This window comes from Mesoplodon bidens (assembly GCF_964165515.1).
Source record: "Mesoplodon bidens genome assembly, chromosome: 5".
Taxonomy (NCBI): domain Eukaryota; kingdom Metazoa; phylum Chordata; class Mammalia; order Artiodactyla; family Ziphiidae; genus Mesoplodon; species Mesoplodon bidens.
Window position 1 is genome coordinate 3,566,236 of NC_138161.1, and position 9,083 is coordinate 3,575,318.

A 9,083-nucleotide genomic window follows, 5' to 3' on the forward strand; every position below is an offset into this window, starting at 1 on the left:
AACCAGTGATTTATAAATAAACATTTATTATTTATCATTTTCAAGATCGGAAATGTTACATTTATGGAACTCCAGAAATAAACTGTCAGCGACCAGGAAACATATTTTTGATGTATTGCAAATGTACTTCCCACGTCAACGATTTGCCCAGATGGCCCTCCAGTTTGTCAGTTGAAGATGAGCTCTTCCCTCGTAGCATCCGATGCTTTGAAAGTTTTATCTTCCTCTTTCATGGCCATGCTTCCCATAGGGTCTAATCTATTTTTTGTCTCCTTGTCAACAATACCTCAAGGTGTGATGCAATAATTTGAGGGCCACAGAGTAGTAACTCGGTCTTGTATTTATGAGGCATCCTTCTCCAAGGGAAGCAAGGTGATCTAAGGACAGCTCATGTGCGGTACACAGGGGCAGGTATTACTGTTATCTTTTTAACCTTTTCATTTTGGAAATTTTCACAAAATTGTTGGCATGCACAAAAGTAGAGGGAAGAGTATCATGAACCTGTGTGGACTCATCATTCAGCTGTAAGATTATCAACATTTTGCCAATCTTTTTTTACGACTTTCTTTTTTTTCCCCCGAACACACAACTCTTTATTGCAGGTTTTTTTCTTTTCTTTTTTTCTGGCCGCTCTATGCAGCTTGCAGGATCTTAGTTCCCCAACCAGGGATCGAACCCATGGCCCCTGTAGTGGAAGCATGGAGGGTTAACCACTGGACCGACCACCAGAGAATTCCCTGAAGTATAGTTGATTTACAATGTTGTGTTAGTTTCTGGTGTACAACAAAGTGAGTCAGTTATACATATATATATATGTTCTCTTTCAGATTCTTTTCCATTATGGTTTATCACAGGTTATTGAATATAGTTCCCTGTGCTGTACAGCAGGTCCTTGTTGTTTATCTATTTTATATATAGTGTGTGTATATGTTAATCCCAGCCTCCTAATTTATCCCTTCCCCACCCTTTCCCCTTTGGTAACCATAAGTTTGTTTTCTATGTCTGTGAGTCTATTTCTGTTTTGTAAATAAGTTCACTTGTATCATTTTTTTAGATTCCACGTATAAGTGATAGCATATGGTATTTGTCCTTCTTTTTCTGACTTACTTCACTTAGTATGATAATCTCTAGGTTCATCCATGTTGCTGCAAATGGCATTATTTCATTCTTTTTTATGGCTGAGTAGTATTCCATTAAATATATATATACACCACATCTTCTTTATTCATTCATCTGTCAATATTTTGCCAATCTTGTTTCACCTATTTCCCATCCCTTTTTCCCCTTACATAGTTTAAAGCAAATCCCAGACATCATGCTATTTCACTGCAGTAGGATGCAAGTGTTAATAATTCCACTTTATGGGAAAATAGAAGCACTGAGAAGTATCACCCAGAATGATACACTGAGTCTGTGGGGGAAGGTAGGTACCAGAAGCCAACTTCCCCCCGTCCTAACTGTGCTCCTGCAAACTGACGCAGCCATCCCACACACAGATTGACTCGGGCATGTAGAGAGCATGTCACCCACGACACAGTGTCAGCTGGGACAGAGGTCTTCAATCAGGTCCGTCCCATGGATAGATTTGTCTCAGCCCACAACTATTTAAATAAATTAAGAGCTTACTTCCCGAAAGTAAAAATCAGGGTCCCTCTAATGAATAACTAGGAAGCTAAAAGCCCCAAATTACATTTACTCAGAAGAATGTTATTTAAAATCCAAACATATGGAGTCATAAAGAATAAATGTGTGGCCTTTTGTTTAACTGCAACCCTAAAAATGCTTATTTTTGTTGTTGCACTGACAACTCCAACGTTCCTGCGAGGAGAATGACAGCAAACACCATCTCCCGCCAAGACGTCTCGAGTGTCTGGGGTTTCCTGTTGAGCTTTGGATGCCGGGGCATCGAGGAAACATTGCCAGACGCGTCACCCCCTCCGGCCTCCCCACAGGGGTGGGGCTTCCGGGGCAGCTCCCAGAGGCGAGAAGGCCAGTTCAGGACTTTCCTTGCCGCCTCGAGGCACCCCCTGGGCAGCTGTTGTACAACAAGAATTTGGCCGTCTTTGTCTCCGGTTCAGGCTCCACCTCTCAGACCACACCTGAGTTTATGCTAATGAGGTGACTAACCTTGGGCCCTTGAGAGCTTCAGGTTGGGGGGGCCCATCATGCCAGAAAGACATGGGTTTAGAGGGTGGGGACCTGGTGTTGAGTGACATCAGCCTGACCTCTGACCTCCAGGGAGGGCGGGGAGCGGGTGCTGGAAACTGGATTCGATCACAAGATCAGTGGTTCAGTCATGCGTATGTAACAAACCCCTAATAACTCCAGGCGCTGGAAACTCAGCTGCGCATCTGGATCGGCGGCTCACGTTGCTGTGCGGACGGACGGGCAGAGGGCGCACCCAAGGGCCCTCCCGGACCTCACCTGTAGTCCTCGGGACCTGCTCTCCTGAGTTCTGTGAGTCATTCTGGCGAACGATGGAACTGGAGGGGGTGCCGGGAACCCCCAAATTTGTAGCCAGTTGGTCAGAAGCATGAGGGCCCTGGAACCCCCGAAGTGCAGCTGGTGTCCGGAGTGAGGACGGTCTTGCGGGGGGCCGTGTCCTCAACCGGCAGGGCCTGCACTGACCCCAGAGTTGGTGTCAGAGTCGTACCGCTCACCCCAGCGCACTCGCCTTGGGCCCAGGTGCCTGGTCCAGATCAGTCCGGCGACCACCCCCAGGTCTCCACGTGGCACCCCGGGGGCCTGGGGGCCACCCCCTAAGAGGAGGCAGTACCTCCAGCCTCACCGCAAGCGCGGGGATGGGTCAGGGGTGGGCCAGCTGCCCTAACGTTTCCCCCTGTCGCCGCTTCGTGTACCTTTAGGGAACGGACCAGTTGTAGTAGATTTTGTTATCGAATAACACACGTCGTTGGAAGCTCAAATATAGAAGCAAACAAAAATATAGACGCCGATAAATGAAAATACCCCCAGTGTCCCCATGGGCTCTCGCCGTGCCCTGGAGGAGGTGCCCGTTTCAGGGGAGGAGGAAGGCCGCCCGGTTCGCGCAGGGAAGGCAGGGATGCTGCACCCGCCCCCCACCCTCCCCCAGCCCCCTCCGGCTCTGTGCCCTGAGGGACCATCGCACTGGCTGCCCCCAGGATCCTCCTCTGGCTCCCGGGTGGGCTGGCCGATGTGGGCACCTTCAGAAGGCACAGGGTCGGCGGAAAGCGAGGGTCATGCCTGGGTCACCGTGGGTGCAGGGTCCTCGCCCGCTGTCACAGCCCCAGGCATCCGCCTGCCTCCCCGGTTCTGGGACCGCCCCTCCCCTGCCCTCCCTCTGGGGGCTCTCAGCTCTCGACAACCAACCCCATGTGAGGAACCAGCGGTGCCTCGTCCCTTGGCCCCGGCTCGCAGCCAGTGCCCACAGGAGGTGTCCTCAGATGACGGGGACCGTGTCCCGCCGGGAACGGGGAGGGGCACCAGAAAGCAGCCTACGCCCCGTGGGAGCAGCCGCCAGCCGCCCAGCACTGAGGGTCACGGTGGGGAAGCCCGGGTGGTTCTGGTCCGACGAGGTTGGGGTGAGAGGGGACAGGCCCGCAAAGGTCACTGAGGGCAGAGGGCAGAGGGCAGGTACCCGAGGCCGGCAGACCCTCTGCGCGGCGGGGACGGGGAGGCCCCTCCTCCATCGTTGTCCTGGGGTCTCCCCAGTGTCAGATGTGGGAGACCCGCCTCATGGGCCGACAGCAGCAAACGCTGGAGAGGCCGCGATACCTGCACCGCGGTGTCTCAGGTTATCACAGGACCAGGAGATGGCGAAGGTGTTACCAGGGCAACACGGGCCCTCTCGCCTCTCTCAGAGATGCTCCAGAGCGGAGTTTCTCAACGTCTGGTCCAGTCCCACCTGCCTCTCAGTCACTGAGCATTTGTCTCAAGTGCGGATTATTGGTGCTGAGCCCCAGGAAACCCCCTTGCCCCCCACGACTTAGATAAGTCCGCGCTTCCTCACGACCCCCGCAGGACTCGCAGAAGATGCCCCTTTTTTTTTTTTTTTTTTCCCCAGAAGATGCCCTTTTACACATAGGCCCTCCAATGTCCCGTTCTTTGTCTTGTGAAGGGTGAACTGAGATTAGAATTGCCCCGTGAAACCAGCTGGACACAGAGACAAACATTTCCGTCCGGCGAACTGAGCCGTCTCTCGATGGCCCTGCCTGTAAAGCCCAAGGCAGGCCCCCTCCGCTGAGACGCTCTGATCTTGGGCATCCCCTTACCTGAGCAGCCTGAATAAAATCAATCTCCACTCTCCTTTGTTTTGTCCCCGCAGCTCCCACCCTGGGCCCAGGAGTCACCGGCGCCCTTGGGCGATTCCTACGGGGTCAAGTGTGAGCAGCTCGGCCCTAGAGCCAGCAGCACCAGGGCATCTCGAGGGCTGCACGGCCCGACCTCAGACAGACACTGCGCACAGCCAGGTGCGGGGCACGCGGGCGTCGGGCTGGGGGATCCGCTCTCCAAAGGCAGGTCTGTCCTCGGACTCGTGTTCACAGGCCTCTCTGATCTGCTCCAGGGAGCAAAAATTAGACTTCGTAAATAGAAACGGATTTAAGGAAATCAACGGTAAGCACTTTGGGGTCAAAACAGCCTCTTCACACCCCAGGGACCCAGACTTCTATCCTCACCAGGTCCTCCCCACACAGCCTTTTATTGGTTTGTCATCACCCCTGCTGACAATGAGTGATCTTCCTGGGAGTATCCCAAGAACTGTGGTGGCTGCCAGGTGCTTTGGCACAGAATTCCTCTCTGAGTCAGAGCCCGAGGCCGTTAGCATGGGGGAACAGCTGCGAGGGCCACACCTCCTCGAGTCATTTGAAAATTTTATGATGAATAAAAACGATCCATGACACAGACTTTTATGCATTATATATTAACCTAATACCTCTACAGTTACAGCACCAACAGTCTTTTGTTGCACACATATTTTCCTAAGGACACGCCAACTCGAATAGTAAAATGTTGACTATCCAGTGACACTACATAACACTTCCTCCTTCCGTGTTGTCAAATCCTTAGTAACAATAACAAGTCTAGGGCTTCCCCGGTGGCGCAGTGGTTGAGAGTCCGTCTGCCGATGCAGGGGACACGGGTTCATGCCCCGGTCCAGGAGGATCCCACATGCTGCGGAGCGGCTGGGCCCGTGAGCTATGGCCGCTGAGCCTGCGCGTCTGGAGCCTGTGCTCCGCAATGGGAGAGGCCGCAACAGTGAGAGGCCCGCGTACGGCAAAAAAAAAAACAAAACAAAACAAGTCTAACATTCAGTGAAAGGAGGAGAGCGAGGTGGAAACCCCAGGAATGGTAAAAGTGTGGAAAAGAGAATTATGCGTTTTAGATTAAATAACCAAAAGACTGAGCAGAAATACAGGGTCAAAAGGTGCTGAAAAATAAACCTTAAATATGGTTCAAGCACCACAAGGTCTTTAAGCTGTCCCCTGCGTGCAGGTGACCTTCGTTTGCAACAGTACACCTGGTGATGCCATCACGATGCTTTAAAGGACCCGGTGGCACAGTGAGAGCCGGGAAGGTGGGAACTGAAAGCCATGAGCCAGAAAAGGACTTGCTTAACTATTACATTTCAAATGGATAAACAACAAGGTCCTACTGTAGAGCATAGGGAACTATATCCAGTCTCCTGGGATAAACCATCATGGAAAAGAATATGAAAAAGGATGTGTATATAAGTGTAACTGAGTCACTTTGGTGTACAGCAGAAATTACCACAACATTGTAAATCAACTATACTTCAATAAAATAAATTTTTTTAAAAAAGAAAGAAAAGGATCTGCTTGGAGGACCATGCTGGAGCTCGTCCTGCCCACAAACCTTGCTGTGCAGTGTTCACATGTTAACTCTATCCAGATCCATCTCCTTCCCTTCCCGGTCTCCATCTCACGTAGGACAGTCAGGTCCCCAGCACCCACGTGAGGTTTCAGCAATGCCTTTCCCCGTTTCTGTTTTTCATCAACTCTATCATTTAACAATTCGCTCTGAAGGGCTTCCCTGGTAGCGCAGTGGTTAAGAATCTGCGTGCCAATGCAGGGGACACAGGTTCGAGCCCTGGTCCAGGAAGATCCCACCTGCCACGGAGCAACTAAGCCCATGAGCCGCAACTACTGAGCCTGCGCTCTAGAGCCCGTGAGCCACAACAAGCGAAGCCACTGCAATGAGAGGCCCGTGCGCCGCAATGAAGAGTAGCCCCTGCTCGCCGCAACTAGAGAAAGCCCACGCGGAGCAATGAAGACCCAGTGTAGACAAAAATAAATAAATTTAAAAAAAAAGAAATCTCAGCTTAAAAAAAAAATTCTCTCTGAAAACAGCATTTGGTGGCATGAAGCTTTGTCTATTTCCATGCAATAAACCCACATTTTAATTTCATGCCAGAGCATCCTTTCTTTTCTGATTTCTCCCTATTCCGGCAGCAGCGACTTGCCATATGTTCCGAGGGAGATGGTGTTTTCCTTTGGCTTCCCCCAGCTGGCTCAGAGCAGAGGATGAGGTATTTTAAGCCCCACACTTTAAAAACCTTGGCAAGGCTTCTGATGAACTAAAAGCATCAAGATATACTTGTAACCTGGGCTCTGATTAGTTTGGATTTCGTAAGGTTTTAACACCAGTGCTTAAAAGAGAGAAAAAAGGACTGGGGGAGCCCAGGTGACAGGTCGGACTCCATCCCTCGAGGGCTGGTCCCTCTCTGGGGCAGGGCTGGCATCCCAGGACAGAGCGTGGTGGTCCAGAAAGCCGCTCCGTGGCCCTCAGAGCCTGGAGGCAGCTCTTGCCAAGGGTATGCAGGTGGTCAGTTGGCCTCGACCACCTAAGAAAGCACAAAGAAGCTTCTCTCCAGGCTGCCCAAGTTTGCGCCTTTAATGTGTTTGCCTGGTTGCCTGTTTTAGATGTTAGACTGGCACGGCTGTGCCTGGCCATATTCTGTCCCTGATTTGTTCCACCCGTTACATCCCTGCTCAGCTGGGGATTCAGCAGGCGGGGTCAACAGAGGAAATAGCTTCAACCTCATTTGGTAAAAAGAGTTGCTTCTTTCTTTCTTTAAAAATTTTTTTCCAAAGATTTAAAATTTTATTTTTGAGTAAGTAATACATTCACATACTTCAAAAATCCAAATGGGTAAAAGGAACATACGTGGAGAATTTGTGTTCCAACCCACATCTCCGTCTGTCACAGGCATAATTCTAACATGGACCTAATCACTCATGCTGCCCTGGTATCTGTTTTGTGGAAGGTCCTCTCCTTGCGTGTGGGTAGACCTTGCTTAACCAGGTCCCGAGCAGCCCACTTTCTGGGACACCCATTTCCGTCTCCACCCTCCGCCCGGCCGAGGTACCCCACCACCCAGCCCCGCAGTGGCCGAGGAGCTGATTCAGTTTTACTCTTTCATTCCCAATATTACTTAGGTTAATACTTGATTTGTAAGTGTTGAACCCGGTATAAATGGAAGCTATTTTAATATGCGCTGGGCAGCAGGAACTGCTCGGGGCACAGGGCACGGGTGGTTTGGAGGGCAGAGTCTGCACCCCTCACCTTCCCCTGGGTCTTCTTGTGCCCTGATGTCTGGAGAAGCCTGTGGTGGGTGCCTGCCCTGTCCATCTCCCCTTTTACCAGCACCCTGTTCCCCCCACAGAAGAAAGGCTGGCTTCTCACTCATCTGGGAGACTGCTCGGATACATCATCCCAGGGATGTTAAAAAAAAAAAAGAGGGCTTCCCTGGTGGCGCAGTGGTTGAGAGTCCGCCTGCCGATGCAGGGGACACGGGTTCGTGCCCCGGTCCGGGAGGATCCCACATGCCGCGGAGCGGCTGGGCCCGTGAGCCATGGCCGCTGGGCCTGTGCGTCCGGAGCCTGTGCTCCGCAACGGGAGAGGCCACAACAGTGAGAGGCCCACATACCGCAAAAAAAAAAAAAAAAAAAAAAGAAATCTCCGGGGCACCCCGCAAAGAAACAACTTGCAATGTTGGAGGACACCCCACTAATCAAGGCCCTAGGACTGCACAGTGGGGCTCCCATCTCCCCTGGGCTTATATGTGTATTTCTGTTATGAACAAAATGTAGCATTAGACACAGACATTTTGGCCTGTGTCATGATGTCGGGTATTTGGGGGGTGGGGTGGGCTTGAGAACAGTGGTCCCATGTAGCTGTGCCCCTTCCACCTCCGATTAGGGAAGAGGGACGAGGGTCCTCAGACAGCAGAGCAGACTCAAAGTCAGACCCCCTCCCCTGGCTCGAGGGTACGACTCCCGGCTTCATCCAGGCGACAACCTTTGGCTGGTCGGAGATCCCATCTAGCTGTGTGTCCGTCATGGAGCTGGGATCCTCAGTATTTGCAGGATGCAGGGGCACCTGCTGCACGTTTCCCACAAGGAAGTGTGTGGTGGGTGCTCTCACTAACTGGGGCTCAGCTGCACAGTTTTCATGATTTCAAGGAGGCGGGGAGAAGTCCTCACTTCTGACAGATCAAGGTAACATCCTCAAGTAAAAGAAACAGATACTGGAGAAAATGGAATGTTTCATGTGTTCTCCAGACTTGGGAAAACAGTCACTGATTTTTGCCAAAAGATAATTGGTTACTATAAATCCATACTCTTTTTTTTTTTTTCTTTTTGACATGGGGCAATCCTGCCCGCTCTCACTCACTCCCGCCCGCACATATGTGTTATATTTAAATGACCTTAATGGGAAGTGCTGAGGCTTTTGTGTGAAGATGCACTCAGCCATCATCATGGCACGTGTGCAAGCTGGACGCTGACCCCAGCCCAGGGGCGGCTCCACCATGGCTAAAGAGACAAGCCTCAGGCCCCTCCCGGGAGCAGTGGAGGGGCCAACCAAGGCTTCACACAGTCAGGTGGCGTCAGACTTGCAAAAGGAGGGTATTTGACCACAATCACTTAAGACCACAGTCTCTTGGGACCTCCCTGGAGGTCCAGTGGTTAGGGCTCTGCGCTCACCCTGCAGGGGGCACGGGTTCGATCCCTGATCAGGGAACTAAGATCCCATGTGCCAAAAAAACAAAACCAAACCACAGCCTCTTTCCACTCCAGGGTCCT

The 9,083-nt window shown here is 51.5% G+C and overlaps 1 long non-coding RNA gene across 1 annotated transcript; it reads left to right on the plus strand.

The window, feature by feature from the left end:
• The first annotated feature begins 2,033 nt into the window (after positions 1-2,033).
• LOC308618081 lies at positions 2,034-5,132 on the plus strand. The gene is made up of 3 exons (XR_014015965.1): positions 2,034-2,118; positions 2,329-2,457; positions 4,304-5,132. It is a non-coding gene; the product is annotated as an uncharacterized lncRNA (long non-coding RNA).
• Positions 5,133-9,083: the final 3,951 nt, after the last annotated feature.